We start from the raw sequence: 8,729 nt of genomic DNA, 5'->3' as shown, positions 1-8,729 counted from the left end.
GGAATCAAACTCTCCTTTTTGTTTGTTTTGTGCCAATTTATCTGTGTAATTTATTCTTATTATTTTAAAAGTAATACTATAGTGATTTTCATTACAAAGTCATTACTCAAATCATTTCCTATTCAGCTTGTACCTTTGTAGTTTAGCCCAGACACTCTGTATATAGTGAAAGGCTCTCTGTGAACCATAACATAATAAAGGTCATGCAGTGACTCTGTCCATCCTCCTTCTTGTGAGACGTTTCTGGAGCTGTCAAGGTCTGATGTTCTCAGAAGCCCACAGTCCAGCAGGAATCACACAGCTGTTCATCCGTCTGTGCAATCAGCCTGCAACAGCTGACGGGCCATCCCTGGGCTCCTGGGTGGGGTCTGTGTTTTCAGGCTCACATCGTCAGTGCCTCTGAGTGTCCAGCAGCAGCAGCTGGTTTGTACGTTGGTTGTCAGATTCCTTCTTCCTCATTCCCTGAGAGACCCTGCACTGGACAAGTTCTTGGATATGGGTTATCATGTCAGAAGTGTCCAAGCTTCCTCCAGGGCTTCTTCCATTTTGTACAGAGAGGTGGTCACTGCCTCCTGGATGGTATGTGGAAGAGGAACTGTGCACAAAGCTCTGATAGGTCCTACAGGAGACATTCCGGAACATAGGGATGTAGGTAGAAAGCTGCCCCTAATGAGATGACTGACATGAGGGAATGAGGAAGAAGGGATCTGACAACCAACGTACAAACCAGCTGCTGCTGCTGGACACTCAGAGGCACCGTCAGATGTGAGCCTGAAAACACAGACCCCAGCCAGAAGCGCAGGGATGGCCCATCATTTGTTGCAGGCTGATTGCACAGACGGATGAACAGCTGTGTGATTACAGCTGGACTGTGGGTTTCTGAGAACATCTGACCCTGACAGCTCCAGAAACGTCTCACAAGAAGGAGGATGGACAGAGTCACTGCATGACCTTTATTATGTTATGGTTCACAGAGAGCCCATTTCACTATATACAGAGTGTCTGGGCTAAACTACAAAGGTACAAGCTGAATAGGAAATGATTTGAGTAATGACTTTGTAATGAAAATCATTATAGTATTAGTTTTAAAATAATAAGAATAAATTACACAGATAAATTGGCACAAAACAAACAAAAAGGAGAGTTTGATTCAGTAAAAAGCTGCATTACAAGTCAAGAATTCGAAAAGGTGGGCAGTTCACTGCTTTTGAAATACATTTGGTCATCACTTTCCTCACTGCATCCTTGACCTCCCTGCTCCTCATGCTGTAGATGAGGGGGTTCAATGCTGGAGGAACCACTGAGTACAGAAGTGCCACCATCAGGTCCATGGATGGAGAGGAGATGGAGTGGGGCTTCAGGTAGGCATAAAAGTCAGTGCTGAGAAACAGGGTGACCACGGCCAGGTGAGGGAGGCATGTGGAGAAGGCTTTGTGCCGTCCCTGCTCAGAGGGCATCCTCAGCACAGCCATGAAGATCTGCACATAGGACACAACTATGAAAACAAAGCACCCAAAGCCTAAAATGACACTAAAAATGAGAAACACAACTTCTCTGAGGTAGTAGGCAGAGCAAGAGAGTTTGAGGATTTGGGGGATTTCGCAGAAAAATTGGTTGACAACATTGCCTTGGCAGAGAGACAGTGAAAATGTACTGGCAGTGTGCAGCAGGGAATGAAGAACCCCAGTGCCCCAGGCAGCTGCTGCCATGGTGGCACAAGCTCTGCTGTCCATCAAGGTCCCGTAGTGCAGGGGCTTGCAGATGGCAACGTAGCGGTCATAGGACATGATGGTGAGAAGGGAATACTCTGCTGACATGAAGAAGACAAAGAAAAAGAGCTTGCACACATCCTGTGTAGGAGATGGCCCTGGTGTCCCAGAGGGCGTTGGCCATGGCTTTGGGGAGAGTGGTGAGATGCAGCCCAGGTCGAGGAGGGCCAGGTTGAGAGGAAGAAGTACATGGGGTGTGCAGGCGGCGGTCGCAGGCTACTGTGCTGATGAGGCCGTTGCCCAGGAGGGCAGCCAGGTAGATGCCCAGGAAGAGCCAGAAGTGCAGGAGCTGCAGCTGCCGCGTGTCTGCCAACGGCAGGAGGAGGAACTCACTGGTGGAGCTGCTGTTGGGCATCTGCTGTTCTTGGGCTTGGAGTCCTGCTCAGAGACCAGAAGGTAATGACAAGTCTAGACCATTTTCAGAGACATTCCTCCTGCTATACTATATAAGTTTTCCTTTTGCTTAGGAAAATAATTATTTAACTCCATAACTTGTGTTTACTTACATGAGCTTCACCATCCCTTAAGGAGTAGAATACTGGGGAGCTCTTATTTTCTTCTCATTTCCTAATCATACCCCAACCTCCTGGGTATTTTCCTCTTTACTGCAGCTGCTCTTCGAGACCCCAGCCCTAGCCTCTGTGCACTTCAGTTTGTCTTAGAGAAATCTGCCTGTTTGCAGGACAGTGAACTATTAATGCCTGCAGAAAACAACTATAACTTTTGCTTTAGGTAGGTGAGGCTGAAAGCACAGCCTGTGTGACTGTTCAAAAAACAGCCAATTGATTGGAGATATATTTGGGAGTCTCCGAGCTGTGTTCAAAGTTGACAGCCCCTCTTAGATTTCTTCCCCCAATCCTTTCTGCTTTCACTCAGAACAAGAAATGGAAAATCCCTGCCTTGGCTCTGCTCTTGCAAAGTACCCTTACCAACATTCTGTTGTGCAGTGGAGCTGTGATCCCCCTGCCCCAGGCAGCAGCTGTGGCAGCACAAGCCCTGCCGGGGGGCTCCTTCCCCTCACATGTCTCCCCGCAGCACCCTGGGCAGCTCCCCGGGCAGGCTGAGTGCTGAGCCTGGCAGGCGGCAGAGTCCCATACCCGGCACACAGCCCCTGGGGCACAGCAGGGACCCTGCTCTGCAGGACAGCCCTGGGCACCCGCCTGCAGCCCCGGCTGCACAGCCTGCAGCCGTGCTGGGACACGCAGTGCCTCAGGGCTGTGCTTTCATAGTGCAGTATGGAAACCCTCAGCTAAAGCAGAAATCTTTTTCCACAAGAAAGAAACATGCAGTGCCTGCAGCCAGATCTGCTATGGGATGTCTCAGTTTTAGTTAGCCCTATAGGAACACAAGCTGCATGGTCTGCAGTGAGACTTACCGTGGCATGTGAGCTCTCCTGTCCCGAGCTCTCAGTCTGCTCATGCTGTACTCATCCTCTCTCCCCTTTCTCTCCTCTCCTTCTGTCAGCTGCAGGCTGTGTTGTGCACAAGAGCTGCTCCTGGGCACAGCTGTCTCTCTGCAGCACTGCCCACTTGTATGAGCTCCCAGTGTCCCAGTAGCCTGGCCCAGCTCAGCACACTTGAGGATTTGAGTTTCTCTTCCTCACTGCTTCCCCTGGAGATTTCCCTGGGGCTCCAGGGCTGAAAGCTCCTGGTAGGCAGCAACTATGGCCATACCAGGTATGCAGGAGTCCACTGGGTTCCATCTACTGTGGAAATACAAGCATACACTCGGCCCTATGTGAGAAGATCTGTGGGATCCTCCCATTTAGAAGATTCGGGCATTCAACACAGGATCACAAAATCACAGAATCTTAGAATCACAGAATCACAGAATGACCCGGGTTGGAAAGGATCTCAAGGATCATGAAGCTCCAACCTTCCTGCTTGGCAGGGCCACCAAACTTACACCTTTACTAGATCAGGTTGCCCAGGGCCCCGTCCAACCTGGCCTTGAACACCACCAGGGACGGGGCATCCACAACCTCCCTGGCAGCCTGTTCCAAGACCTCACCACTCTCCTAGTAAAGAACTTCCCCCTAACATCCAACCTAAATCTTCCCTCTTTCAACTTAAAACCATGTCCCCTTGTCCTGCTATTATCGGCCCTTTCAAAGAGTTTACTCCCCTCCTGGTTCTAGGTTCCCTAGAATACTAGATACTGAAAGGTTGCAATGAGGTTACCCGGCAGCCTTCTTTTCCCCAGGTTGAACAAGCCCAGCTCCCTCAGCCTGTCTTCACAGGGGACATGCTCCAGCCCCCTGATTATCTTCGTGGCCCTCCTCTGGACCCTTTCCAAGAGCTCTATGTCTTTCTTGTACTGAGGGCTCCACACCTGGACACGGTACAACAGATGGGGCCTCACAAGAGCCGAGTAGAGAGGGACAATCACCTCCCTGTCCCTGCTGGCCACCCCTCTCCTGATGGAGCCCAGGATACCATTTGCTTTCCGAGTTGCCAGAGTGCACTGCTGGCTCATGTTAAGTTTCTCATTCATCAAGACACCCAGGTCCTTCTCTGCTGAGCTGATCTGAAGGACTACTCCCAGTCTGTACAGATGCCCGGGGTTCTTACGGCCCAAGTGCAAAACCTTGCACTTTGGCATGTTGAACCTCACTAAGTTCACCCAGGCCCACCTTTCAAGTTTGTCAAGGTCCCTCTGAATGGCACCCCTTCCTTCCTCCATGTCAACCTTCCCACTCAGCTTGGTGTCATCAGCAAACTTGCTGAGGGTGCACTCAATTCCATCATTGATGTAGCTGATATAGATGTTAAAGAGCACCGGTCCCAAGACAGACCCCTGGGGGATTCCACTTGTTACCGGACTCCACCTGGACATTGATCACCATCCCTTGTCTGTGGCCTTTCAAATGATTTCTTATCCATTGAGTGGTCCACCCATCAAATCCACATCCCTCCAATTTGGAGATGAGGATGTAGTGGGGGACCATGTCAAAGGCTTTGCTCAAGTCCAGGTAAATGACATCAGTTGTCTTCCCTTCATCAATCAATACCTTCACTCCATCATAGAAGGCCACAAAATTGGTTAAGCATGACCTTCCCCTTGTGAAGCCGTGCTGGCTGTCTCAGATTGCACGCTCATTCCTCATGTGATTAATCATGTCGTCCAGGAGGATCTGTTCCATGATCTTCCCAGGCACAGAGGTGAGACTCACTGGCCTGTAGTTCCCCAGGTCCTCCTTGCTCCCCTTCTTGTAAATGGGAGTGAAGTGACCCTTCCTCCAATCATCTGGGACCTCACCTGATAGCCACAACTTCTCAAATACAATGGAGAGCGGCTCGGCAACCACCTCAGCCAGCTCCTTCAGGACCCTGGGATGCACGCCATCTGGCCCCATAGGTTTGTACTCATTCAGTCTAAGGAGGAACTCTCGGACTTGCTCTACCCTTACAGTGGGGAGGGATTTACCTCCTTGGTCCTCACATAGAGGTATGGGGGTGCAGGACTTAGGGACGTGAACAAGACTAGAATCCTGGCCACCAGTGAAGACCGAGGTGAAGAACTCATTCAGCACCTCAGCTTTCTCATCATCTGTTGAAGCCAGTTCTCCTTTTAAACTTACCAAAGTAGGTCTGCCCGTTTTGGCCTGTCTCTTCTGGCCAATGTACCTGTAGAAGGTTTTCTTATTGTTTTTCATGTCCCTTGCCAAGTTCAGTTCTGCCCGCGCCTTGGCTTCCCTGATCCCATGTCTGCAAGTCCAGACGGCATCCCTGTATTCTTCCCAGGTGACACGGCCTTGTTTCCAGAGCTGGTATGTCCCTTTTTTTGCCCTCACCTCACTCAGCAGGTCCTTGCCAAGCCATGCTGGTTTCCTACCTCATCTGCCCACTTTCTTATTCAGAGGGATGGAGACCTCTTGTGCTTTCAGGAGGGCATTCTTGAAGAGTATCCAGCTCTCCTCAAAATCCTTGTCTTTAAGGACAGAGCTCCAGGGGATCTTGGCCCTTGATCCATTGAGTAGCTTGAAGTCTGCTCTTCTGAAGTTCAGAGTCCTGCCCCCACTCTTTGCCAGGCCCACATCCCTCAAGATCACAAACTTGACCAGGGCATGGTCGCTGCAGCCCAGGCTGCCTCCAACCATAACGCGTTTGATGATCTCCTCCACATTGGTGAGCAGCAGGTCCATCAACGCTTCACCTCTGGTCGGTCTGTTCAATATCTGGACCAAAAAGTTACCATCAATGGATTCCATGAGCCTTCTGGAGCTCTTGCAGCTTGCCCTGTGGTCTTTCCAATAGACGTCCGGATGGTTTAAGTCCCCCACCAGGACGAGAGTCCATGAGCATGAAGCCTCCTGCATCTGGAGCAAGAAAACCTCATCTACAGCCTCGCCTTGGTCAGGTGGCCTGTAGTATTCCACTAACACCAGCTGACCTTTATTAGTCCCTGTCATGGTTTAATAATTTTGTAATTTTGCTATCAGTATTCCACATTATAACATCATATAAAGCATGAATAATTTTACTGAATCTGCAACTTATAGAAGAACACTACATCTCCCAGAGAACAATACGATAGGTCATGGGACCTGGACTCTATATTAACTCGGTCGCAGAACAGACTGACGTCTTTCGAGTTCTGGCGTTCAGGGGAGTGTGTGGGAGCCTTCAGCCGTTCGCCCAGATTCACAGTAGGCCTCTCGGTTACGGGACTCATTCTCCTATTTTGCTTGATTCGTTAGCTCAATTTTCAATTATATTGTATTATATTGTGTTATCCTGTATTTCGATATAGTATTTAGTAAATAAGTGTGCCTCCTTAGATCGTTGACGCTGTTTTCTTTTCCTAATTAACTTTTTTCTTTCGGCCTAAGGGCCCCTCCGGGGCCCATGGCCCCTGTCACGGACGCAGGTGGATTTTTTCGTTCAAACTGTGACAGTCCCATCTTTAATTCTAACCCGCAGGCCCTCAACCTGTTTCTGACTGTTTCTCAGAGGGAGCTCCTCACAGTCTATCCACTTGTCACGGGTTACTTAGATTTACCTAGGCCCGTGACAGGGGAAGCCACCCTGTAGGGCCCCCAGGGCCCGAAAAGGAGGGAGAAAAAGGGAATGGGATAAAAACAGCGGCAATCTAAGGAGGAAAAACTTACTTTACTAAATATGATATCGAAATACAACATAACACAATATAATAAAATTGAGGTTAACAAATTGAACGAAACAGAGAGAGAGAGTCCCCGAAAACCAAGAGGCCTACTGTGAACTCTAGGCAAGACGGCTGGAACGCTTCCCACTCTCTGAGAAGTTCGAGAGAAGAAGGAGGGCACTCCAGCCTGGGAACGAGATTATATAGCGTCCTGGTCCCGTGACTTATTGTTACTCCTGTTGTTCTCTGGGATATGTAGTCTGCTTCTGTGGACTGCACATTCAATAGAAGTATCCATACTTTACATGATGTTATGATGTGGAATACTGATAGCAAAATTACAAAATTACAAAACCATGACAGGGTCACACTTATGGGGCTGGAGAAACAGTCATGGATCGTAAGCCCCACTTATGGGGCTGGGGTCACACTAAGGAACACAGTTATGGGGTTTTAGGTCCCACTTATGGGTCCGGCCCCCAACTTATGGCTCTGTCCCCCCACTTATGGGTCCCACTTATGGGTCTCAAGTCTCACTTATGGGTCCAGCCCCCCACTTATGGGTCTGTGGCCCCACTTATGGGTCCAGCCCCCCAGTTATGGGTCCGATCCCCCCCCAACTTATGGGTCCCACTTACGGGTCCGATCTCCCACCACTTATGGGTCCCACTTATGGATCCAGCCCACCACTTATGGGTCATACTTATGGGTCCAAGCCCCCCCCCTCCTCCACTGACCCATCCCACTTATGGGTCTCTGGCCCCACTTATGGGTCCAGTCCCACCCCCACTTATGGGTCCCTTCTATGAGTCTGGACCCCCACTTATGGGGCTGGGGATGCTGTTATGGCTCCGTGGTCCCACTTATGGGTCTGTTCCCCCACTTATGGGTCCGACCCCCAACATATGGGTCCCACTTATGGGTCTGGCCCCACATACCCGTCGCTGCCCTCCATGTTGCTCTCCTGCTCCAGCTCCTTTGGGTGTGGGGCCCCACTTATGGGGCTGGGGACATATCTAAGACCTTGGGGTCCCACTTATGGGGTCTTAGGCCCCACTTATGGGTCTCTGGTCCCACTTATGGGTCTGGGGTCACACCTATGGGTCACATTTATGGGTTGTGGTCACACTTATGGGGCTGGGGATATCTCCAAGTCTATAGTTATGGGTCTGGTGTCCCACTTCTGGGTCTGGGTCCCACTTACAGGTCCGACCCCCCCCAACTTATGGGTTCCACTTATGGCTCCATGGCCCCACTTATGAGTCTGGCCCCCCACTTATGGGTCCCACTTATGGGTCCAGCCCCCCACATATGGGGCTGGGGTCCCCATTGGCCTCTATAGGGTCACACTTATGGGTCACACTTATGGGGTCTTAGGCCCCACTTATGGGTCTGTGTTCCCACTTATGGATCTGGAGACTCAGTTATGGGTCACACTTATGGGTCTAGGGCCCCACCTTTGGGTCCAAGCCCCCCACCCCACTGACCCATCCCACTTATGGGGCTCTATGGGTCCCACTTATGGGTCCAGCCCCCAACTTATGGGTCTGGCCCCACATACCCATCGTTGCCCTCCAGGTTCATCTCCTGCTCCAGCTCCTTTGGGTTGGGCACCCGACCCTCTCCAGGAAGCAAACTGGGGTCAGCCCTCATTGTGTTGTACCTCTCATACCCTACAAAAAACTCAAAAATACCCGCCCCAAATGACCCCAAATCCACGTTTTTAAGCCCAAAATCCACTCCCCCCCACCCCCTTATTAAACACCCCCTTTTGAAGCACAAAAAAGTCCAAAAAATGCCTTTTTTAAGCCCAAAATACGACACCCCCCCCCCCAAAAATTAAATATGGTCTTT

General features: G+C 50.4%; 1 protein-coding gene and 2 pseudogenes across 1 annotated transcript in view; 1 reads left to right on the top strand and 2 right to left on the bottom strand.

The window, feature by feature from the left end:
* Positions 1-8,729, top strand: part of LOC107324590 — a 226,993-nt pseudogene that overhangs the window by 132,307 nt on the left and 85,957 nt on the right.
* LOC107324622 (olfactory receptor 14J1-like) overlaps positions 1-8,729 on the bottom strand; it is a 148,696-nt gene that overhangs the window by 103,660 nt on the left and 36,307 nt on the right. The gene's annotated exons all lie outside the window — the stretch shown is intronic.
* Positions 940-1,928, bottom strand: LOC107324627 (annotated as a pseudogene).

Source organism: Coturnix japonica, chromosome 26 (assembly GCF_001577835.2).
Source record: "Coturnix japonica isolate 7356 chromosome 26, Coturnix japonica 2.1, whole genome shotgun sequence".
NCBI lineage: Eukaryota > Metazoa > Chordata > Aves > Galliformes > Phasianidae > Coturnix > Coturnix japonica.
This window is presented reverse-complemented; position numbering and strand designations above follow the sequence as displayed.